The 26,939-nt window shown below is 35.8% G+C and overlaps 1 protein-coding gene across 3 annotated transcripts in view; it reads right to left on the reverse strand.

The window, feature by feature from the left end:
* Nucleotides 1-26,939, reverse strand: part of LOC6644248 (disintegrin and metalloproteinase domain-containing protein 10) — a 139,446-nt gene that overhangs the window by 73,716 nt on the left and 38,791 nt on the right. The gene's annotated exons all lie outside the window — the stretch shown is intronic.

The raw sequence follows: 26,939 nt of genomic DNA on the forward strand, positions 1-26,939 counted from the left end.
TTTCGCTTCATGTCGTTGTCGAGAACAACGTCAACGCGTGTTTAAACAGTAGAAAGCTTTGTGTTGCAGAGATTTTCCTCTTTTATTTTTACTTTTTTCTTTTTTTTTTTTGATAATAATGTTGACTTCAGAGCAAGCACAAGGCGTTGACTGTTGAAGTGCTTTGTGAAGCACAGCAGCAGCAGCTTCTTCTGTCTGTGGCAAGAGACGATGGGGCGGCTGCTGTGGTGGAAGAAGAGATGCTCTTGTCTAACTGTTGTTGTTCCTGTTGTTACCAGCTTAACACCAACAACTAACTATTAGAGAGAATATAATACGTAAGAAGCATGTGAAATAAACAACAACAACAATAACAAAGACAGCACCGAAACTGAAAACACACAACAACATAAGAAAGAGGCGACTATGTGATACCCTGCATACAGGGGTGTATATATGTATATGCAAGTATTTACACAATGAACAATGAACATACTAATACTAATTGAAATAACATGGTTTTAATAAATACTGTATATTTAAAACTAAAAGTAAGTATGTATCTAGACACCAAAATGGCTAACCTATTATCTAAATATCATGAATTATGTGGTGGATGCTCTTTTAGGATGTTAGCAAGGTTAAACGGTTGATTTGGTTTATTTTTGCCGTTTTTTTCGCCTTTGTTTGGGTACATCTTTAGCGACATCTCGTATCATTGGGAAGTAATACTAGAAGCTTTATTATTTCACTCCAAGAATCCTCCTCCTGTGTTAGAAGTTAGAGAACACTTAAGAAATGAGTTAAATTAATGCTTAATATACCCTAATCATTCCAAGGCACAGGGTATGAAAATCGTAACAAGCAGTTTTAGCATTATGTAGCATTACTTTAGAAACCGACGATGGGTATTTACATTATTTTGTTGATAATGTTGATTCGCACATGTTTGTACCAAGAAGTAACTATTTAGGAAATACCGAAAGTAAGTGAAATGATCTAAAGTGATCTGAGAAGAGCGGTCTGCATTGGATATTACACTATATCCATTAGTCTAATTACTTTTCAGTGCCAATTGAATAAATAATTACTAATTACTTACAATTGTTAATCCAAATCAAATGACTATATGACTAACAAAGATTCAACCAATAAAATTTAAAACTTGAGTCATTCATGATACCACTTGGCTCCTCTAAAGTAGTTGAAATCTAAAGGTCTGGCTATATTCGGAAAGTGTATCTGTGGGTGCGTTATGGGCAATTGAGTTGAAAGTTTGTTCATTGCATTCTGTTGCACTGTTGCTGCTTGCATTGTTGTTCATCGTGGGTGTCGAAGCGCATGATGGTTGGTTGACTCAGTGTTTGTATGGGTGTGTGTGTGTGTGTGTGTGTGTGTGTGTGTGTGTGTAGTTCGTGTGTAGTTTAAAGCCCTGAAAACTAGGTTAATAATGTCATTTACTGCACTAGAGGGCATACACTCACGCGGGCATGCATACATACATAACATAAGCCCAGCTCAACAGAGTCGAGCATTAGAATTGAAAACTTCTTATTTAACCGAATGCAACATATAAAAGTAAAATGCTAAATTTTAATTGCAGGAAGTTGACGGCAGTTGCCGTTGTCATTGTTGTTGTGTTAAATAGTTGCTGCGAGAAGCATTTGAGTTCTGTTGACAAAAGACTAATGCGATTGACATTTTACGTTCTGTTCTGTTCTGTCTGCTGACAATCTATGTAAATTCCTATATCCCTCTCTATGTGCCTGTGTGTGTGCGGAAAGAGGGTTTTGTTGCATCATTAGACACGCAGCGTTGCCTTGTTATGGGTATATGGACATTTGGTGCCTGGCAGCAAATTTCAAAATCGCATGAAAATAGCTAGAGTTGGTCTGTGTCTATGGGTGTGTGTGTGTGTGTGTGGGTAGAGAGGGGATTTTTCTGCTCTACCAACCTAATCGCATTGTAATGCGAGACGAGCCAAACCGTTTGGCAAATGGCTATTTCGTTTTGCAGGCAAATAAACCCAAATCCCACAATTTACAACAACTGTCACAAATGCCAACGTGGAGTGGGAGACAACCGAACGCATTGGTATAGGTAAAAAGTGCGCAAAAATAAATATAAATAAACAAATCCTTGCGCGTAATAGACATATTCGGGGGCTGCTTAACGAGTTCGTGACAAATAATATACCTTTATTATTTATGAATGGTTCTTTCTAAACTCCAGTCAATTCAAGTCAGTCTTATGAACAATAATTAATCAATCAACAAGTATTATATTTATATTTTTTATATTTATCAAAGTAGGCTCCAGACGTTAAAAAATACAGCAACTCTCGAATTAATACAATGCAAATATTTGTCTATTAAAGAAGCTAACGACTTTTGGTTGAATTTATGTTGTTTAAAAGGAACCGATATTATCCATTTTAATATTGAAGACATTATACATTATTTGGATCCTCTTATGTGTGGAGAAAAATAATATTTATTAGCATTTTAACCTATTTCGGCCAAATCTGTGGTCAAAACCATTTTACCTATTTTTGTTCGGTTAGAACAGACTGTTCTAAAAGTGCCTTAGAATTATGATGATATTGTAAAAACATTTGTTATATGAAATATAACCTCAAATTAAGATATTTTGAAAGCCCCACATAGACCCAAAAAAATTAAAAGTTAGTATTTTTTTAGTATAGTATTTTATTTAACTCACTAAATCAATATGATACAGAATTTTTAATAACATCCAAAACTTGCCCATTTCAAATATTATGCTTTGGACTACTCTGTTGATAAATTTGTTTTACTAGCTCAGGAGTTATTCTTCCAACACACTTTTTCACCTACACGTTTTAAATATATTTTACTTTTCAAGTCCTACGAGTTAGGTTTTTTCTACTCTTCTTCTCTATTTAAGGTTTATTTAAATAGTAAAAACCATTTTCAACCTCGTATAGCCATGTCCTTCCTTTTGTTTGGATTGTCACATCCTATCAAAATCGGTTGATATTATCAAATTGTTGCCATACAAATATACGATGAAATTACATTCTTTTTCGGCCGAATTACTCCAGTTTAAGTTAGAAGTCTTTATGTCTGTAGGTAAGGAAAGGGTAAGCAAAGGTATACAGACTTCATCAGTCCCACAAATAACCCGGCTCTTTGGTCTTTTGAGTGTACTAACTTATTGATTGCACGTAAATAAGTACCGAAATGAATGGTTAAATTTTCGCAGATGCTCATGAATAATTTTTCTTTAAAAATAAACTTCATTAAAAAGCCTTTTTTTAATCGAGTTTTTTCTTCTTTTTTTAAATTCTCATGAAACTGATAAGCCGCTTTATGACCTTCGCTTTACTGACGTGCGTAAACGCAAATCATCATCATGAGGCAGATTTTTGGTAGCGAAAAATAATAAAAATATATATCTATATATACTTATTTTTAAATATTATATGAAACGGTTTTTATGCCGTTGGACAGAGATCAAAAAGTGAGTTGGAAAAAAAATGTTATATGTGTTTAAATATCTGTTCGCCAGACAATTAAATGCATGAGGAAAAATTTATGAATTCAAGCAGCCTGACCGGTCCGAGCCACCCCCCAAAAAAGCAATTTCTCATAGTCGAAAGTAATGAATAACCTAAAAATGGGAATTTTCCCCTTTTCACACACACACACACACAGATACATATACAAATGTATGTTAGTGCACATATGGTTTCATATATGCAAATTCCTATATCCCTTTTTTTTCAAATGTTAAAACGAAAGAAGAAAAAATATCAATAGCTTTTTCAACAGAAACTGGGTTATCCATTTGGGATATTTTGCCATGTACAATGTCCATACATAGTAAATGTGTTTCTCTATGAATACAATTTGGCTGAATTGTTCAGAAATATTTGTCGAGCTTTTGGCTAAACATATTTTGTTTCGTTAAGACACAGTTATCCCAATTAGCTCTAAAAACCAATTTGAAAAGAATATGTTCCGACGACATCGCATTTGGGATAGGTTTTTTAGGCTTAACAAGCAGGAATAAATATGCCTTCATACCATTAAGTTGCAGAACGGAGAAAAGAACTTAAACTTGCCACAAGCAAATCATTAGTGATTAGGCTAGTTTGTTTAATTCTACTAATGAAACTGACAACTTTCATCTTACAACTTTTCATCATCCATCTGAAGTTTGTCTAAAAATAGACAACTGGCAAATGGCATAAGACATTTTACACTTAGATAAAAATAGCTCAACTAACCAAAGCTTTAAAGGGTCAAAAAACCTTTTACTGATGCTTTTAATATATTCAATAAAGCGTTTTAATTTTAATTTCTGATTTATCTTGATTTTTGTGATAGATTTCAGCGACAATTGGAGCCCAGAGTTGATTTCGAATTAGTTGCAAGAAATTGTGAATGAAAATTCCGGATGTTCGGGGACAGAGTAAACCATAGAGTAACGATTAGAAGACTCCAATCTGCTGTGCTACAAAATTCAAGAATATTTTATACTTACATTCTTGTATAAAATGTTCTGTTTACAGGCAGAGTAATATTTTTGAAATGTTTCATCTTTTAGTTAGTACATTGTTGCTTTCAATTTTCCTAAGAATTCATTTTAAATTGTTAATGAGGCTGAGCGTTTAGCACGTTTCCACGCGCTTGGCTGAGCGCGTTAACTGCTGCGTGTATCTCCCCCACCTCCAGCCACACTCTTCCCCCAGCTGCCACCCACTGTAAACTCCAGCTCATACATAAATAAAGAACCCATTATCAAATGGCGTCGCTAATACATACAACAACAACCACGGGCAGGCAAAACTATGTCTATGTCGAGGAACTTGTACAACAGAAACCCACCGTGGCAACAGAAAAACAGACATAAAAAAAAGACAAAAGACATTAAAAAAAAGATGAAAAAGTTGCGCCTTCTTTTTCGCAAGCGACTGACTTTAACAGATATACATATTCAGAGGAACTATGTATATATGTACTACATATATTTTCTATATACCAACTCATATACATTTACACACTGTGCACATTTATAATGAGCAGCATATTGCAAAAGCACGCAGAAGAATAAAAAATGAATAGAAAAACTGACTGAAGGAGACAGTGGAATGAAAATGTCAGGTTAAGGGATGACAGAACAAAACAATGGATAACTAGCGACAAACTAACTTAAAGAATAGAGTTTCAGAAGAACTTTCGTTCATTTGTTGATACTTCTTTCAAGTAATTAGGAACTTTAATACAAACATTGAACATTTGATTTCAATTCAAAATTAGGTAGTTTAGGTTAAAAAACAATTGGAATTTCTACAAATCTCGTAATACTTTAACATTCAGATAAATTAAGAGAAAGTTTAGCTTATTATATAATTAAATTAATTGTTAACAAATATTTATCTTCGTGGATGATTGTATCGACAAGCGTGTGAATTTTTGAATAAATATTAATCGATTCTCATCCGATAACTTAATCAGTTGCGAATATATGAAATGAACATTCTTAAATTAAGAAACTCGACAAGGACTATAACTATTTTATAAAGTATTTACTTTCAGCAATTTCCACTATTTGTCTTTTTCCAAGTGAATTCCCTTTAGATCAATTTAGTGCAACTTTGCCATTCGAAAATTTACCGCCTCTGCAGTTATTTTTCACTCAACTAAATTCCACTTTTCACCCATTGTTCGGCAAACAGTTCGAAACTTTTCATTATGCTGATGGGGTTGGCTATCCACCTGCACGCTCTTTTGTCCCCCCACGTTCCCCTCCATCATTCCGAAACCATATCTCAGGTGGTAACTAAGTCTGAGTAGAAGTTAAAAACTAACTATGAAGCGCAGTTGTAATTGTCGTCGCCAACGTTGTCAACGTTTGCCAACTTCCAGACTTCGTCGACGAGGACGACGACACTAGCAATTAAAAATTTTTCGTTAGGGACAAAGTTTGGACGACGTTCTCGGATCCATCGCCTCCATCTGCCCGTCCCTCAAGTTGGCAGTCAAAATGCAAGAGCTACCGCAAACTTATTAATTTTACAATTACAAAATATAAGTTCTGAGTACGCCAATTAATTTGCGGTTGACAGAAATACATACACGAAAAGAAAAGAGCGAATGGATGTTGCTTTGGCATCATTAAGAGACATTTGTATTACGTTACTTTCACGTTAATTGGAATCAGGCTCGACAGACTCTTTGTCAACACCCTCACCACCCCTTTCTCACCACCTCTTTTGGTATTTGTTACTTGCCATAATTGCTGCTGATTGTTTGCCAAAAAACAAAATTAACCAAATAAACGAAAAGTAAGTAACTCTGGCCAACCAGACGAAAATTTGTTTGAAGACAAGTGCCAAAAAGACTGAACAAATTTATTTCCCCATTTTATATGTTTTTATAAGAAAGCAATTCTTAGTTTAAAATGAAAAATTCAGCTTTCTTACAAAAAGTTTCCCCCAAAGGTTAAGAAGTTGTCGTTCAAAGCAAATTCGAATCAAACGCATCCTTGTCTTAATATCTTCTCTATACTTCTATATGTTTATCCATCACCCAATGTTTTGACTAAAATGTTATTTTGAAATGTTTAATGAGGCTTAATAATAGGCCTTTTCTTAGATATAAGATAACAACAATAAACATGAAACATGACTTTAATTTCGTGGGGAAATACTAAATTAAAACTAAATGGTTAAGCCATATCATTAATATGTGAATAAATTGTTTCTTGACTTTACATTTGTCAATTTGTAGAGAAAAAATACATTCAATTTATCCAGAATATTTGTATAAGACTTTTTTTTCTCAGCTGTATCGCGGATTTTTTTTATTGACAATAGATAATTCCTTCAGTGTGAACCCTTAATAAATCTTTAAGCAACGTCGCTTTTTCGCTAAGAAATTCTCAAGGAATTCATACAGGACTTCAACCCTTCAGGACTTCAGTGTGAACCCTTAATAAATCTTTAAGCAACGTCGTTTTTTCGCTAAGAAATTCTCAAGGAATTCATACAGGACTTCAATATTATGATGACTCTTCTTTGAATCGTTTTCCATGTCCATTCAATAATGAGAATAATTTTTAAGAAATATTGACGTGCAATATATTTGAAATAATCAGATGGCTTGCAACGATTTAAGACTTGATCGTGTTGCCAATTCCAATTAACTTTTCAAGCCCATTTCGTGCTTCTGTAAGGATAACTTCCGTTTCTTTTTTCTCCAACTTCAACAAGATACAACCCTTTTTTTGTTTTCAACTTTTTGCTTGGCCATAAATTATTATTGCATTACGGATACACACACACAGACACAGAGTCAAAAGAAACCCAGCCAGGACTATGCCTTTTTAAAGTGTCATCAAGTTAATTGGCAAACAGTTAAGTTAAACTAAAGAAAAAGGAAGAAAACTGTTTTACGTTCGACCCCATCGAGTAAAAGAGAATTGTACAGAACTATAAAACAAAACAAACCAAAAAAAAGCAAAAAGAAATCCGAAACAACAACACCATTAACATCAAATTACAAAAATAAATAAAGTAAAATCCTCTCTTCAGCTAGTGATGGGCGGGCCCAGAGTTCGGGGCTTGAAGAGAAACCAAAATTTATAGGCAGCATAAAATGAGAGAGCAGCAGACAATGCCAATAACAATAAACGCAAATAAAGTTTATGGCAGCGCTAAACAGGCCAAAAGCAGAGCTGGCCAAGGCAACTCCAGAGCCCCGGCAGTATTTCCAACTATACGTAGATATATAGATATAGATTATGGGCCATTTTTGTCAACGCCACCACAAACAGAGGAAGGGACCAGAATATAAACTGTTCGTACTAGTTTTTCTCGACCCTTGGACAATGCACTGAGAATGGAATGCTGAGAAAATGGAAAAAAGGGAGCACATCATATCACAGGTTCTGGTTTTGACAAGCTACAAACACCGCAGGCAAATTAAAGGATAAACGAAGAAGAAGATTACACTGAGCGGTTGAAGGTTCTTGATGTCCAGACGAAAATGTAGCTGACATGTTTATGATACGTTGCAAAGTAAATTTTGTTTTAGAGATAGACTAACATTTTGTGTTTTTTTAAGGTGAAATCAGTTTTAAAGAAGAACTTTACTCTATTAAATGTGTATGCTCCATCGGTTGGTTGTTGAATTCATAAGAATGACAGACATGCTGTTATGTTGACTTCAACAAACTGACAGCAACAAAAATTGTTGTTAAAAGGAAGTTCCCCGATCTCAACATGGAGATAGACCCATGCATGCAATCAGTAGGCACGCAGCAGGCAAGTCGAGCGAGCGACCACCAAGTAAAAATGTGTAGCATACATGCGGGCGCCTGGCCTGACAGCTATAGACGATGATAAGCTGAGCCAGTGTTGAGTTAGACTAGATTGGTTGTTCTTGTAGAAGATGATGATGATGATGATGCGGATACTCAAGACTTTGTATGTGCCACACCGCACCGTTTCGATTCGTTTTGCGCCTCAATATTATTTACGTTTCACTTGTTCAGTTATGGTTTGTATATATGTTTTGTACATTATACATACCACCGGGCAAGCAGGCGGCAAGGCGGGATGATAAAGCAAAAGTTTTCCCTCCCCCCCAGACGAATGTGTGTGTGTGTGGGATGTGGGGATAAGTTGAGGCCGCTTGTCATGTAACACGTAACGACATTTTGAATTAACGAAGCATGAGATTTGATTATATAAACTGTAACAACAGACAACAGAAGACGCAGCAGAAGCACATACAATGACTATGACAATATGCCAGCCAAGGCAACTGAGTTGGACAAACCCGGAGACGACAAGCGAGCGCCACTATGATGTGTGGGCCATAGACGTCAATATAAACACACGCAACTCTTCTCCTAACCACTCCTTGCGTCAATGTCTCTTCACTCCTTCTATATTTTCCGTTGTATTCTCCAGTGTCTGAGGTTATTTTCCATTCCATTCTGTCCTGTTTATTATTATTGTCATTATAAACATCATATGACGATTGTTCTTGAATTGAAGCGTGTTAGAAATAGTGCTTGTGGAATACACATCCTCAGAGAATCGGGGTTAAGCAGGACTTGGACTACAAAACAATTAGTGCATAAGAACACTCGAACATTGTGCTGTGCCATAATTCATAGCAATTTCTATAATAATTAATTTAAACCATTTTAAATGAATTTATTGTCCAGAAATTTGAGTTAACACGTACCAAACGACACAAAATTTCGAGGTATGCTTATACAATCGATAAATGTACTAATTATACTAAGACTCCTTTCCAACCCATGACTCTAAAAGGCTTAAATATCAACATACGGACATGAGTATTTACATATATCGAAAAGCATTAACTATTTCATTCTCATTCTGTTGATCTACAATACTTTTAAGGGTATAGGGAATTATGAGTAAAGAGTATTTATATTTTATTTCTAATTATAACAAGAAACTATCACAAAGAACTGGGACAGCTGCAGCTGACAGGAAAAACAAATTATGCAAAGTCCGTCGAAGTTAAACAAAACTTTGTCAACGCTCTGTTGAATGACAGATTATTCAAAGTATGTACAATATATATGTAGGTATATTAATAGTGGGTACTGCATTTTCTATAGACCAAAGAACAACAAACATTTCTTCAAACGTCCAAGAAAGTTTTCCATTAATTAAACCATAAGTTTCACCTTACTTACTGCCATAAAAACAAATGCAGGTCACTTTGTTATTCTCTTCATTAACCAGACTGTGATGAGGAATTCAAACATTTTATTTACTGTAGATCAAACCACAGCAGAAACCACACAATCCACTGCCAATTACTTACTTTACTCAGTTTTTTTTTGCCGTGCCTACCTATCCACGGCCCTGCTCCACCCTTTCACTCGCTCTTTGGCTGAACAAAGCTTCATTTGAATGCGCATCTTCATTGCATGTGGCTTTGTGCGAGGTTTCTTTAATGAATTTGCAAAAGAAAGAAGAAATAATTATAATAACAGTACTTGGCCGACTGCAAAATACTCTGTAACAACGAATCACAATACATTTTTCCACTATCATAATCTGTGTTTAGTTTTCTTGGCAATTTTATATAACAATCTCATTAAAATTTGTATTTCCCGGCAGACTTTAAGTTCGAATATTTAGTTTTTAATTCAAGTGACTATCTCAGCAGGTTTCGATTTGACTTTGCCTAGGTTTGTTATGTGAAACCTTTGATTGTTTCAATATACCCTCCTCTAAAGTTCAAAATATAGAGTAGATAAAACCTACAATATATTTTCATATTAAGCCAAAGGGCCCTATAAAAAATAACATCCGTCTGAGCCAATTTCGCAAGTTTATACACCTATTTACATATGTATATAGTATCAAAGGTATATATATATCAAATGCATATGTAGGTATACAAAGTAAATATATATTATTTTTATGAGTGGGAATTTAGGTTAGTGATTTGTGATTACCGTGAGTAAGTTACACAAGAAGACCTTGAAGTTTTGTACTACATTCGGCAATAATAAGCTGTAATAAGTCAAGTGAAAACAAGTAGGTGCTGCTTGTTAGACGGGTGCGACGATGTCGTTGGGAAGAGGTCAAAGCAATTTTACCGAAAATTTGTTACCTTGAACTTGGCCATGTCCTGGCCTCGGCCATAAAGGAATAAAAAGAAAACTGCTGCCTTTTAGTGTTGTTCTGTTTTTCTTGTTTTTTGGCTGACTTGGCATTTTAATGGCTGCCGATTGTCAATAGCACGATGGAACAAATATATATAGCTATATTTATTTGCAATTTCTATGAAACCTTTCTTGTATAATGTTGTTGCGTCTGAATAATGGCAACATGCCGAAAATTTGTTTCCCTCATGGTTCAGACGAAACTTTTTTTTTATGGTTTTTCTTCTGTTTATTTTCATATTTTTCCATGGGGTATTCTTTGCTTTTTTCCTTTTTATTATTCTCTTTCTGTTTGTTTCATTTGAATTTCTTTTGTTATTCTTTTGGACTTGCCTCTGTCTATTTAGATGGTCATTTATGTAAATTTTCCCTCTTTTTCTTTGCCTTGAAAATTTTTTCTAATTATAAAGTAAATAAATTTAAGTATTATATCTCATAATATTTGAGAGAAAAAGTGAAATTTTTCCTAATTGTAGAGTATGTCGAATAAAGTCGACTAATTTTCCGATCTATCACTGCACGGCTTATCGGTTATTAACCACAAGGGGCTCTAAATAAAGGTTATTGCTCTAAATAATAGACTTTCAATCACTCGAAAATTGTTATATTGATAAGAATTCGTTTAATTGGCAATTACCAGAGTGTTGATATAAATGGGAAGTTTCCAAAGTTTTTGTTCTTTTCACCGTTTTAAATTTGATTTCAGTTGTTGGACAATTTAAAGCCGCACACTAATGAGATGTGGGAAGATTTTCGAACACACACTCACACACACAACCAGCCCGACGACATAATCAGAGGCAAACACAAAATGAAGTTAAATTAATTGCATACAAATTATTTAATAGTAATAAACATAATGAACAAGAGTGTTAAACAGGGCTGAGAGAGGTGCGAGAGAGGTTCCGCAGTAATGCCTATGGCAACGACCACGAGCGAAGGCAACAAAAATGCATAATGAGCATTAAAATGCTCGACAGAAAATTTCTTCTGCCAACATCCTCCTGGAAAAATGCAATGGAACTGCCAGGGCTACGGTGGGAGTATTTCTGTGTGTGTGTGGGTGTGTGGTTATCCTAGCTATATATAACAGGATTATACAAAACACGCATACATTACCAAAGGTACCGGGGCATAGAGGACGGACGGACAATCACCGGGTGTGGAGCGTATGGCTTCGAGTTTGGGTTAAAGGGAACATTGCCCGTTCATGTATTGCTGCTGCTACTCACGTTCTATTTGCTTAAAATTCTAAACGAATTCTTTTCATTAGCAAAGCAAAAAGGGAGTAAACGAAAATAGTGTACACTGTACAGCCATAATTCATTACCCGAAGTATGTAATACCCTAACGATACCAATATACATCTAATATGTGAATTCAAATGGTATTAAATTTGGTTTCTTCCAGTTTTAAAAATAATTCGAATTTGTTTTTCATTATAGAAATAGTTTATATTGGTTTAGTCGTCCCAGGCGATCTCAGCTTCTATCGCCGCTTGACTTAAATCAGAACTAGTTCCAGTTTTTATCCTATAATAAGTTTAAGTTTAAAGATCGTTCTAAACACGGTTTAAAAACTTTATGCTAATCCTTATCTCTTATCCCATTCCATTATTACAACGGAAGTACTGATTCAAATTAATCTGGATGACGCCTATAAACCATTTTTTGTACAAGATGATTACTGCCTTTCCTTCGCTATCCCTCTTATCCATTTGGTGTTAATGGAAATTGGTATAATCGTTAAACTTATCCGCATACCCGCTTTATGTGCATTCAGTGAAGCTCATACACAAATGTGTGCAAGTGGAAAGTGCAGTGCTAAAAATTGGCGCAAAAAAAGAAAGGAAATAGGAAAAATGAATAGGGAGAGCAGCCCGAGCAGCGCATGAAATAAAATGCAATTGCACTTTACACAAAAGTTCAACGCATTCAGTCAATGCTAACTCTGGCTAAAGTTCTGTGTGTGTGTGTGAACGAGTGTGTTTTATGTGTGTGTGTGTTTGGGTATGTGTGTAGCTATCCAGCACGAGTCCAGTCACCACTCCACTCCACTTCAGAGTCTCATTCTGATTCTCATTCTCATTCTCATGTTCGTCGGCCCAAACGTAAAACTCGAAATCAAAGCGCCAAACGGCGCAATGGCAGCAAACAACTCACAACTCAATGGCGGAAGTTTGCATATTCGTTGCGAATTCATAATCATGTTGAGGGGCCTTCACCTAAGCCCCCCTCCCTACCTCCCTTTACTACCCACCAGATCGCAGTGTGTTATGTTAGCTGAAAGCACAGTTTATCCTTTTTGATTTGCAGGCTCTATGGCAGGACTCGCTACTGCTGCACTGAGTAGTAAATATTATTTCGTTTCAAAAAATGCAAACGGATTAGGGTAACTCCGTTCATCGCACCGGATTTTTTTATACACTCCCCAGCAAAAACAATTGAAAATGACATTTTGAACATTATCGACTACTACTCTCTATTGTCCCCAATGTATTTGGATGCATTTTCGAAAACCTTTTCTAAGCATCTCTTTTCATGTATTGAACATTATAAACGAAATATACCTCATCCAACAAAGGGTATAGAGCAGCATATACATATTTGTGCAATCTGGTGAAGAGGCACGTAAAATCTATATACATACATACACACACATATCTATCTAGGGGTGGTAAAAACAGTTGTAAAAAACATCGGACCAGCATTCGTTGATATTTCAAATGAGCGGAAATTACACGTTGCAAAAATATGAATTATTAAATTTTTTGCCATGAAAACTAGCAATAATAAAGCAAACGCCAAGTAACAAGAACTATGCATATTTGTTTTACATACAAACATACATACAAACAAATATAGGGAGGCACTTTTACGTGACTTTTTGATGCCGTCGTAAAGTTAGCCGTTTTTTGTTATTACTCAACACTGGCAGCATTTGGCTTACGACCGCAACTCGTAGACTTTAAATTTAACTGGAAGCGAATCTAACTTTTTAAGAATTCATGGCAGTTTTATTACAACATTTATCAACACTGGCTGATGTAACTTTATTTATACTGGCGCCTTAAAATGATTTTTGTTTCAGGCACTCGATTTAAAATAATTTTTATTCTAACCTTTAAAAAAACACGAAGAAGAAGAAATCATGAAGAAAAAATCATGCTAAAAGTCTAAGATATGTATTGGTTTATTATGATATAATTTCTTTGATTCTAGGGGAAGTATTTACATAGGATAACTTCGTAAGGCATTTCTCAACACTGAAACTTTAAAAAAAGTGATTTTCTCAATTGTATTCTGGACCTGACAATCAATTTCTCTATCCAGTCGCGAAGTACTTCTATGAATTTCACATACTGAATTCAGGGAACTCTTTTTGGTTTTTATTCGCAAAATATTTAATCGCCATACCAAAATATTTAAAAAAAGTCTTTCGTTTATTTAACCCATTGAAGAGATACAATCATGCATATCCAATCTGAGCAACAAAATTCTTAGTTCATTTTTAAAGCATTTCTTTTTTTCGTGACTTTACCTGTACCTTGTATACTTTTTTTCCTGCGAATTGATGAGAAATATGACAACATGACTGTCATTTCCGCCAACAGGATGTAGCTCACACACACACACACACGAACACACACACACACAAATGCCAACGCACTAAAGTTGTTGGATGTTTTTGTGTGACAAATATGATAGCGCAAATTTTAACGTGGTAACTACCCTAAATCTGCGGGGGAAGGAGATGTAGTAGGACTAGGATTGGGAATGCGAGGAAGTCGTTGCCTCTCCGTTCGTCGTCGCTTGAAGTTATTTGTTAAATTTATACATATTTCATTTTTTTTGTTTTGTTCTTTGGCCAAAAAGGTATTTTACATTTGGCATTTTTCTCCAAATGGCAAACATATTTTTTGCAAGGCATTTCATCTTTTTGTCGACCTTTTTGGAAACGAGAGTGGCATATTTTTGTCTTTCATTTTCTGGATTACAGTTATTTGGGTCGAAGAATAAACCCATATATTGACAACAAACTCAAAAATATGAAAAGTGTGAGATCGATCAAATGTGGAGCATTTCAATAGCGACTGCAAGATACCCTCAAATATGTCAGTATGATTTTCATATGATTCTTCAGTTTTAAAGCTATCATTTATATCCAAATGCATTTAATTTATTTAGATTTTATGATTATTGGAATTTGTTATTTTTAAAACCTTTGATATATTAAGAATTTATTTATTTTCTCGACCCACTTCTTTTCATAAGTTATTTTCTCCTTAACATCAAATTATAAACAATCAATGGCGCCTCGCCATAATGTAGGCAATCCTTTTTTCCCGTCTGTGATAATTGCTCATTAAATGTTAAGAAAGAGTCGACCAAATTACGAGGGTAGCCTAAATAAATGAACGTGGCAAGAAAGAAATTTAAGCAATTATCCTTTTAGGCCGCAAAATGTTCATCATGAAACAACAGCAACAGGGCCAACATAGAGGCCATTAGGGAAGGTCAAGAGAGTGAGATAGAGAGCCATGGTTTGGGCATTAGACAGGGTAAACTGCGAGTGCAGCAAAATAGGTGTATCTGTGTGTGTGTGTGAGAGAGCGAGCTAAAGGATTCTTGCATAATTTACATGATTCCCAAAAGGCATGGGGCTCAAGGAGGATGCAAACAATTTTACATCATTAAATGCCAAATGCATCATTTAATTTTAAATTATAAAAGAAAACAGAAAATGCAAAGCAACCGTTATGAAGGGGGCAGAGGCAGGTCGAGGCAGTGAGCCACCGCAAAACACAAAAGCGATTATTTATGTGTGGGAAGAAGAACAAGAAGGAAGATAGAATTATGGCATGACATTATGCCAACTGCCAACTGGATAGGCACTACTCTTCTCTAACTCCACTCCACTCCTCTCTCGCTTTCTCTCTCTCATTCCATTTCTTTCGGAGTGTGTGTCTGTTTGTGTTGTGTTGTCCTTGCCTTGTCTCTCTGATAATAAAGGCAAAGTTTGCCAGAGATAAAGAGGAACGGGAACTCCTCCTTTTTACCTCACCTTACCTTACTCCACTCTACCCATCCATCGAGTGCATTTTTATGAAATATATTTTCAACGTAAGCCAAGCGGAGGCTTGTGACAGAAGCAGATACAGAAAGAGAAAAAGCAGCATCAACTCACCTGTAAGCAAAAGAGAAAGAGAAGAACAGAAAAATAAACATTAAAATATATTTGATTATGGCATTTTCTTTTTTCATTTTATTTTTCATCTTTTTTTTTTTGGTTTGTGCTTTTGTTGCATCGTCTGTGGCTGCGCTCTACAGGATGTGGCAATTAACGTAATATGAATTATTTAAGCTGTTTAAACCATGGCGGAAGTACAAATTAAAGACCAACTCAGTAAGATATATATTTTAAATATACAATATTATCAACCTTAATAATTTGGAGACACATGCTAATAAATATATCTTCAGAAGGTCCTATAAACTGTTTTCATAGGAATCTAAATTATTGAAATTTCCTTTTAAATGTATTCTATAATATTATAGTAAGTTGTTTCATGTATGTGGGAGAATTCCCTACGTCCATTTTGAATTCTGGAAGTATCTTATGCAAATTAGCTAATATTAAATTGGAATCTATTATAGTCAGAGAACACTGAACGCGAATATGTTTTTTAAACGTTCAGACTTGCTCTGGTTTAAGCCAAAATTATGTAATTCTGTCTGTTTTTGAAGCTATTTAGCATCAACATTTTTGTTTTCCCAATGAACTCTATTTGAATGAATGATTTTTTTATGTTTTTTATCAGTATATGATATCGTTCTAAACTAGCAACCTAACTTTATTTTAGAAGCACTATTAACTAAGGCCTTCGGCTTGGACGAAGCTACATCAGCCTGGGATCGGAAACTGGATCCTCGTTGTGCAGTTGCCTAATCGACTGGGCCACTTAGACATCGCATATATGTAAAATTTCCATATTGATGTAAATTATCTAGTCAATGATTTTTTAGAGCGCAACGATTGGAGTCGCATATACACACATACATATGTACATGTCTATTGGGATGTTTATCGTATATTGTGGTTCATTGTGGTTCTTTTTTATTTATCATTTTTAGTTCTATGATGCTCAACAGAAGCAGTATTCAACAATGTTTGTACAGTTGCTACTCAAATTCCACTCGTTTGTGGCTTGCATTATCTTCATTTTCCCCACTCTCTCTCTCTCACTCTCTGAGTCTATCTCTGTCTCTCTGACTTTCTTTGTTGCTCGCTCCCTTAGTGGTCGTTTGCTGCTGCTGCTGCTGCTACTGCTGCGTGTGCATTTCTTATCAGTTTTATGGCCAATGTGTTTGTACTACATACTAACAGACTGAGTGAACGAGCTGGCTTGCCACTGAGTCTGTGTGTGATATCTCAGTAATGTCCCAGAGAGTTGGGCGTTTTGTGTGGAATAGAAGTTGTGCAATTTAAATCAAATTACAGCCACAGCACAGATTGACAATGACAAGGACAAAAACTTTTTCCTTTCAATGTTTAAACTTAAGTTTGACAAAAGATTTGCCGATGAGAAATATACATACATACATATGTATTATCAACATTGTTGTATAATATTTACGGACAATTGATAAAAGATAATTTATTTGAATACCAAAATAAAACTTTAATTATAGTTGTCACTTCTTAAAAAGTTGCACTTTAAGATGTTGACTTCCCATTATACATTCTGCATTGTAGGGTTAGGTATAGAGCGCGTGGGTCACATTCCATAAACGACTTCGCAGAATTCAATTGGAAAACTAAGTAGAGAGTGTCAATGGAAGGGAAAACCCAGTCCACCCTCAAAGAGCCCACTCTCTATATTTAGATATAGACGCTTTAGACCAAGACGCTGTGTTTTAAAGGAGCAAAAAACTTTTTCCCATTCTGTTGGTTTAATTGGTCTCGTCTTGTCTATTTCTTCCATTTATCCATTAAAAATATGAAGTAATTTATTTCTTTAAGAATAAATAAATGTTTTGCTATATTATTTTATAAATGAAAACATTATTTAACATCTGATATATCACATTGAATTGGCATCTTAATTACATCTTTTATCTAATTCAATTCAAATAATCTAGACATCGAACTAAATAACAGCCCATAAAATTGTTTATTTAATTAGTTATTGCACTGATTTTATCTCAAATATGTTAATAATTTATTTAATTTAATAATTTATTTAAAATTTATAAATTAACAAATTTAATCTCGTGATTAAAGAGATAATCCCATTCTAGCGAAATCATGGTTTGAAATTCTAAAAAATTTAATGCGAAATAAAATAATTGCAACATGATGATTTATTGATTGATCAAGTTAATTTTTTGTTTCATTTTTTGCAAACATTCTTCGATTTAAGTTCCATTCCATTTAGTCAAAAGTTGAAAACAAAAAAAAAATCTGTCATCAATTTGCAAATTGACATTTGAACCCGATGTATTTCAATTCAAGAGAGGGACAAAGAGAAGACGGATAGGAAGAGAGCAAATAAAACATATGTCAATGCCCCTAATTAATCGAGTTCATTGCCTGGCCAAATGCAAAAAGGCAAAGGCAAGCACTTGAAAGGCAAAAGTAAAAAGTAAAACAAGACCAAGAAAAATGAAAAGTAGACGACGTTAACTAGAAACGACCGACCGAGCGACCATCCGCCTAACCGACAAACCGACCAACCGACCACCCGACGACCTTCGTTTAAAGTTCAGATTTTTTTCTTTCCTTTTTTTCCCCCGCAATGAGGAAGAGAGGAACAAGTGAAAACGTTTCGTACGGAAACTGACACCAAACAGTCAAGAGGAGAAAAGCCTCTAAAAACTCTTTCAACACACCCCCACCCACACGCCGCCTGTCCGCCTCCAACGGAGGACATGACTGTCAGTCATGTAAATGACAGGTAATTGACCTCATAAAGCATTGGGGGATGCAACAATTTTTACTTTTCATGTAAGTGTCTCCCCGCTCCCGTTCCTCATCGCACCGCTGAATGAATGTATGCTGCTCTTCTTTGCCATTTAAGTGTAATTTTGTTTTATTTTGTTTGGAGTCGTAGACATTTGTCACGAACAAAATGTTAATGTGCTGAAGAGTCTGGGGCTCGGTTCTCTTGTTCTTTGGGCCACTTGAAGAATTTTGAGTGGGTAGCAGCAAAACAATGCTTGAGGAACCTAGGCGAGGGGAATTCGAAGAAAGGAAAGCGGAAAATATGCGGCCGGGGCGTTAATGTGTAGCACTCACTTTTGCCTTTGTCATCTCTCCACTTTTCCATCTCGGCGTGGGCTAAACGAGCAATTACGATTAATTGCGTTTGATAAAACGCCATTAACAGCGAAAAACGATCCAAAACAATGTTAAAATGCAAAATAGAAAGTTATTGCCATTTAAGTTATACATAAAAAATTTGCTCGAGTAGGTACCAAATCAAGACCCCAGTTGGCTCACATCATTCCGCCAAAGTTTTCTTCATATGATGCTTTATGAGGAAACATAGACATAGGTCGAAGAACACCCACAAACTTATGAAATCAAACATTTACAATGAGAAATTCGCTGTTAGAGGTAATGACTCCATCTCAGCTGACTACGACATACACTGCTGGTCAATAGTTTAGACGCATTCTTACTTATATTCATATTTTATTTATAACTTTTGTCTTAAAAACAATTGAGTTATTATATAAATACTGTTACTCAGACACTTTTGTTAAGCTATTTGGAAAAAGGCACCTTCTCTTTGTCATTACACTAGACGCGCGTCACTTTCCTAATTCGTATGTTGATAACTGCAGTTGTTTTGATTACCTTGACCGTATTAGAACATCGAAAAATAAACCTCTTCCACTGACAAGTATTTTCTAATCTAAATATTTCCAAACAGCTTCAGAAGTGTTGACAGATATTTTACAAGAAATGGAGGCATTTGGAAAACATTTGAAATGCCGAAAAAAGCACTAAGCTCCCGAACAGACCGAAAAATAGTTCAAATTGCTTCCAATTTAACTAAGTCCTCAGCTAACATTAATTAAGCGGAATAAAATTAGAAACTTTTTCTTAAATAAACCTTTTTTCAATTGTTTTTAAAGCAAAAGTTCTAAATAAATTGTTAATGTATGGTAGAATGTGTCTAACCTATTGACCAGCAGTGTAAAAGCTTGTATACAAGGTAGCTGGTGGAATTACCAACAAAGTTTAGTGCTTACAGCCAATGACAATTAACCAATACAAGCTGAGGCTTGAGGCATAACTAGAGGAACATCTAAAGGCGGTAGAGGAATGGCTAGCAAACTGGCGTATCCGCGCTAAAAAAAAGAGCGTGCCAGTTCATCAAGCAGACAACACCATTTATTTTTGCATCCGCCTAGACATAAGGCTAACTTCCTTCTCTTTTACAACTCTGTAATAAAGCCCATCTGGACTTACGGAGCCAACTTATGGGAAAGTGCAAGTACCAGCAACATCAAAGACACACAAAGGGCGCAGTCAATGATCCTGAGAACGACTACAAGGGCCCACCATTTAGATTAATTAGATCTTTAAGAATTATTTGAAACTTTATATTAGGCTCTGAGTTATGAAAAGATTCAGTTAACAGAATACGCAGGTTTTTATGATCCTGATCCTTTTTGTAGTGTTTAAAGATAACTTCTTCTAATCAAATAATTAAAGCTTTGCAACGGACTTTTATGGTAATATGTTTCTTTCTCATATGGAAATGAAATAAAACGATCCAATTTGAAAAATTAAAAGCTTGGAATTTTCAAACATTACTGCAATAGATGAAATTCCTTTCCAGCTGTAAGACGAGATTTAAGTGTATCTATAAATTTTCATTCCTGGCCTGCAAATGAAATGAACAATAGCTTAAGTCGAATAAATCTGCAAAGCACACACACACACATACTGTGTGTAAGACATAGCTAAAAGCGACGAGGAAAACAAAAAATGGTAATAAAATGAAATGAAAAAACAGAAAAGAAAATTCTACATTCCAAGAGGGACAGGAGGAGAGAGAGGGAGATAACTAAGAATGCAAAATGAATTCGCCACCGAATGGGTTTTTGGGGTAAATGGTGGACACAACACCATTTGGGGAAGCACCACGTAACGAAGGGCTGCATGCAGCAGCTTCGGGGGATTTATGCAGTTGCCGCTGTGGCGCATTAACATGTTGAGCAGGTTGCAGCGGCAGGCAATGCACATGCACCATGCACCATGAACAATGCATAGCGGAAGTTGTGTGAGCAGCAGCTGGTCATGGCATTGCAAGGAGAATGTGAATACGCCATGGGAACGGTGGCTTAGTGGATGGTAAAATGGTGGAATGGTGGGGGGGTAAGGACATGACGCAGTAATGCACACGCACAATGCACGTGCAAGTAAATGAAATGTGCGGCACAAGACGTGGTCATTTTGTGCGTTCAGTTATGGCCACGCAGCGCGGCAATATGGCAATCAACAGCAGGACGGGAGAACGGGGCCCACAGGACCATGGCCAATACCAAAAACAACGGCGTTAACTAGCACGCACACACACACATACACACAGAATGCCCGTCAGTTAGTCAGTTGGTCGGTCGGTCACTCGGACAGAGAGACAGTTGTTTGGTCAGTCGCTCGGTTGGTCGCCCAGTGAGTCACTCGTTTCGTTCAACGCGAACTTGACTGCTTGGCTTTAGACTGCTATTGTCCTCGGTTCTGGTCCTCTAGTTAACTGACATTTGTGGCGCGTACCTTTAATTACCGGGTTGATGCAACATTCGGTTTAACGGTCACGTTGCTTAGGGGAGGTCCTCTGAGAGGGAAGGCATAAACGTTACACAATGGCCAAGAATGCGAATTCTCCAAGACCATGGGAACACAAAAGGATTGCGTTCATTGAAACGAAACAAACGTTAAACAGTACAGATGATGGAAAACTTCACTTTTCCACAAAATAATAAATGGAAGAATAATCCTTGAGTTGCTAAAAGATTTAAAAGAAAGCACAGTCGACAGAATCGAAATGAAAGAAACCGAACTGAGACTGAAACAATAATGAAAGAAATAAGCAAAACAACGACATAAACGAATAAAAACGAAATTCCAAATTCAGCAAAACGGATAAAGTTTGAAGTATAAGGAAGAAAGTAAACTCAAAAGTTGAGTTAAGATCAAAATACAAAATATATTCACAAAATATTACGGCTATGGCAAAGATTATATACTCTTGCAGTCTTTGGCTATAATATTGTGTCCCCAACTCCTTTTCTCTGTCTCAATGGCAAGATGTAGGCTCTATACTTACAGCGTCAGTAAACAGGTTCAGGATTTTCAATGAAGATAACATGAGTTCTATTTATCTGATCTTATGGAAATTTAGGCAGATGATGTTCTACATAAAAAACTATCCCATTATTAAATTTCATGAAGGTACTCCAATCCCTTCACTGATATTTCATATAGCAATTAATGATATAGTGGGTTTCATCCCAATAGCTTTCAATGCACGCACTGTGGGGCAAACGGAGAGATGGCAATATCGACTGAACTTCTCATGCTGATCAAGAATTTGTATACAATCGAGTCTCGATAATTCGTATCCCACTAAATCGAAAACCTTAATATTTCGTAAGAAACTGCTGTTAAAAACTTCGTTGAAATGGAAAACCCGGAAAATCGAAAACCTCTGTAATTCCAAAAATTCTGTTCCCTTGCCATATCGAATTATCGAGACTCGACTGTATATATAAGTTAAGAAACAAAAAGATTGTGTGACACGACCGAAAGGAAACATTTGCTGCTGACCAAAGATTGCAGAATATTAATACTGTGGCTGCAGGTTATAATGATACTCAAAGGATAAAACCAATGTTCGTACTATCCGGTATCAAAGAACAATGAATTACAAACTCTTAAATGTGTTTGTTCTATGAGGTGTAGTAGATTCAGTTCTAAAAGTCTGTAATCTCATTGCAAGCACATTTAAATCACTCCCAAACATGATAGGTAGTTCTTTCCCAGCACTAAGTCTAATTCAGCAGCATCTACTCTTTTCTATTCTCCTACTGGCCATTTTTTTAAGCCACACTTTGGTTCAGTCTGCCCCGAATTTCGACATAATGAAATCCATAGAGTTATACTATATAGAATAAATTTCTTTATATACTACTGTTTTTTATAGAAAGACCAATTATCGAATCGAAAATTACATTCGATGTGATCTAAAATTTATGATCTACATGAGTTGGTGTTTGTCTTTTTGCTCTTTGTGTTTACTTTTTCTGGTTTTTGGTTTATTTTGTGTGGCACGCTTGAAAAATACTTACATTTGCCAACTCCAGCCACATGGGTCGTTGGCTGAAAAAAGAAAACTGGCGCAAAAAAAGAGGAAAAAAGTATTGCTGCCAAGTGTTGGGTCGTGTTATGCCAAGTGTTATAAATATACTCAGACACACTCGTACACACGTCCAAAATAGTTGTGCAGCTGCTGCCAAACTAAGACAAGAGTCGGATGGAAGAGGAGGAAGAAGGAAGGAAGGAAATGAGTTACGCCTCTCGCACACGTTGAATTATGAAAATTATAAACAAATTAGCTACACACCAGTCAGGATTATGTGGCACTGTGGCTTTGTTACTGCTGCCACGAGATTGGGAGTGCTGATGCGGCGACTGCTGCATAAATTAGCGCCATCAAGTGCGCCAAGTTCGTGGCACTACCTCGAAAGCAACCTAGAACCCAAACACAACCATTCCACCGACCCACCACCACCCAGCGCCGCCCAAAAAGGATTTCTCCATTGTAATCTGGGCTAAATCTGCTTGTAATATGTTTAAAATAATTGGAGCAATGGGTATTAGTGTTGTGGTGGCCCATCTATGCCGTATAATAGGGCTTATTACGGGGTTTAGATTATAGTTAGGTGGTGCTGGCTGGCGGGCTGGTGGTGCCGAGGGAGCACGGCACCACATTATGACATTCAAAGCGGGGGTTGACAGTTAACTGATTTGCATAATAAACGTGAATGACAATTGGCAAAATGTGCAGGTAATAAGCGAAAATTAGCTACAATTTACACTGCACTACCAACAAAAGAAAATATTGAAGTTGACAGAAGAAAGTTTATGCAGATACATACAGAACTGGCATAATTATTCCAATCTGTCTGACTGAACTGCTAAGCTGATTTTTGGTTCGTATTTAATTTTACATTTATGTTCATAGATTACACTCAGTTTTGATGTTGAAATTCAAGTTATCAGCTTTAGTTTAGTTTAGAGTTCTCAGTATTCTTTAAGTTTATTACTTTACCAGATAAAGTCGACTAGCACAGCATTTGATTGTCGCCTGCAAATAATCTCAACCATCCCCCGAAAACACTTCTCTTTCATTAGGCATTCAACAAATGTAGCAAGAAATTGTGATGTATTTCAACAGCTTAAAATGTGGCAGCAAAACTAAATCCGAGCTTATGGAATTTATGAATTTTATGCGTGTTTTTATCAGCACCAACAGCAGCAGCAGCGCCAGCAGCAGCCTAAACATGCCATTGGGCTCCCCTGCCATCCTCAGAGAATACATTCGGTGGAGAATTCCCCAAAGCGGAATCCGAAACACAAAAGCTCAATGGTCATATCACGCATAGTAGCGAAAGGGAGAACGAGATGGTGATAGATAATACAGACATATAGTTTTTTATTATAAACGAGAGTTGTTCGAAACGTTGCTCAAACAGTGTATTTCAAAACGTATCAACTCAACTCAAGTTAGAATTCGCCTGGAGAAAAGGTGTTCTAAGGTGAACTCTACTTTGAAAGAAAGAATTCCTGAATGGTAATATAAAGAGATGGATTTGGACTACAATTACCTTGAACTCAAATGTAAACAAGCCAATTATGACCAATTTGAAATATCATTGAGGTTTCCTTTTTAGTTATATAACACTTTCTTTGGAAATTTAAAATCTATTTATTAATTGCAAATTTCGTTTAGCCATTTTGGAAAATCTTTGAGGTAACCCTCTTATGGGGCAGAAGAAGAAACGAGGCGTGAAAATCACAAACAAATCATAAAAAAGCGCAACAAGAGATATTCGTATGCAAATCAAGCGAAACAAAGAGAAAAGCAGAGAAGCACAGAGAGAAGGAGAACCCAGGAGAAGGTTAGCGACCGAGGAGGAATGGGGGGGGGGGGTTCCGTAGCTTGGTGACGAGAAATGATTCATGGCCGTGTTTATCAGCAAACACGTTCCACTAGGCGTTTTGGCCACTGTTGCTCGTGCTCCGGCCTGGTGCTGGTGTTAAGGAAACCAAATGGACACATGCCTATAAATAAGCCAAAGCCATGGGAGAAGGAGCCAGCCAAATAGTGCTAGGGTGGTGATATAGCTTTTTGGGGGGCTCGAGTGTTTGTTTTGTGGAAGGGGGAAAACAGATATTCTGTCCGACAAACATAAACAAGTGCAACTTGGAACTTGACACATGTTTCAAATGCCATTTCGTTTCCCTCTGTATGCAAAAGTCAGTGCACAAACCAAACCCAGACTTGGCTTCGCACATGTAAGTTCACCATGTGGATCGGAACACTTGGGGACAGCGGGGGGTGGGAGCTGAGAGTTGGGCATGCACACACCCCATGTGTGTCTGAAAAGCGCTAATCAAATGCAGCTGGCACCGATGACGATGTATACATACATGCATATGAAGCTATCTATATACTTACATATATATCGACATAATTTACTTACATACACTTGCGGGAGAATTTCTGATGCAGTGAGGGCTTTTAGGTGAACCTTAACAACTGCACATAACCCATAAAACGAACATTAAATGCACTGATCAAATTTGTAAAATGAAAAACTTATCCTACAAATTTTAGTTTAACTCATTAAAAATGCGCCTGTAACTTTTTAAAAGAGAATACTTCGACTTTCTTACAATTTGGATCAGAAATCGACCAGTCTCGCGTTTTTCTGAAAACCTAAATTTCAAATGGATTGTTGACAGATCTTTCTAATATTGTGAACAAAGTTTCTTGGAACAAAAACTATTTTTTTTTAAGAAAATCCTGTTGACAAGAAATTCCTCTCCTTTCTGTTTTTCAAAAAACTTTTTTTTAATTTCATAACATTAAGAAGAATCGCCATCTAAAAATATTTAAATGCAAAAAATTATATTTCGGTTATTTCAAGATTAGAACAATTCAGAACGACACTTTCATTATTTTTTTTTTTAAATCATTAAAAGTTATATGTTTAGAAATGAATTATAGAAAGTTTTAAAAAGCAATATAAACCAACCAAATAAGTATAACTCTAATTATAATTCTTTTTCTTTTTCATCTGATTACAAAAGTGAATTGTTAAACTAATCAAACTTCTATTAATTCTAGTTCCAAATTAGCCAACGCATATTTTTAAACCATCAAACATTCCCACCTCGTGCTGTCAAACAAAGAGTTTTAGTGGCCATAAACAACCATTATTAAAATATGAATATATGATATTATTTTCAGTCGTTTTGGAATCGTTTTCAAAAGGATATCAAAATTAAAACAGTATTAATTTTGAGCACTAATTTTAAGTGATGTCAAAGTCTCACTCCGAACTAAATTCTTTCAGTTTTGCTTTCGAATTAATTAATTTGCCCATATTCTAACTCCTAACTCGACGGAGTTTATATTTAACCTAGAATTTATTCTTATTTCGTATGCGAATCATAACAAAAACAGAGGTGGTCGAATTCTTTAATGGTCCAACAAGTTTAATCAAATTCCAACAAGTTTAATCAAATGAATTTACATTGTTTAAAGATTCAAAGAAAAACGTTGGGATAAATTGATTTACTATAAAGAATACCATTAAAACGAGAATGGATTCTCGACACTCTGTTGATGTATGATAACAATTTTGTAATTGGATATTTTGAATTGTTGCCTACAAGTTTCATATATTGCGAATTTTTAATTGTACAATATCCCATATTTATATACACATTTACATTGTACAATCTCAATTTAGGCCTTGACTGCACAATTAAATTTTAATTGCCTAATTAGCAATATTTTTATGAATTTAGCAATTGGCTATTTCGAATTTAATTCGTTTTAGTTTTTCCTTATTGATTTCTTTGCATTATTTTCCAGGTGGGTGAAAATATTTAGTTCTAGCTAGTAAATAGCTGCGAAACAAACTTCTGAAACGTTAATGCATTTG

Source organism: Drosophila willistoni, assembly GCF_018902025.1.
Source record: "Drosophila willistoni isolate 14030-0811.24 chromosome 2R unlocalized genomic scaffold, UCI_dwil_1.1 Seg167, whole genome shotgun sequence".
Taxonomy (NCBI): Eukaryota; Metazoa; Arthropoda; class Insecta; order Diptera; family Drosophilidae; genus Drosophila; species Drosophila willistoni.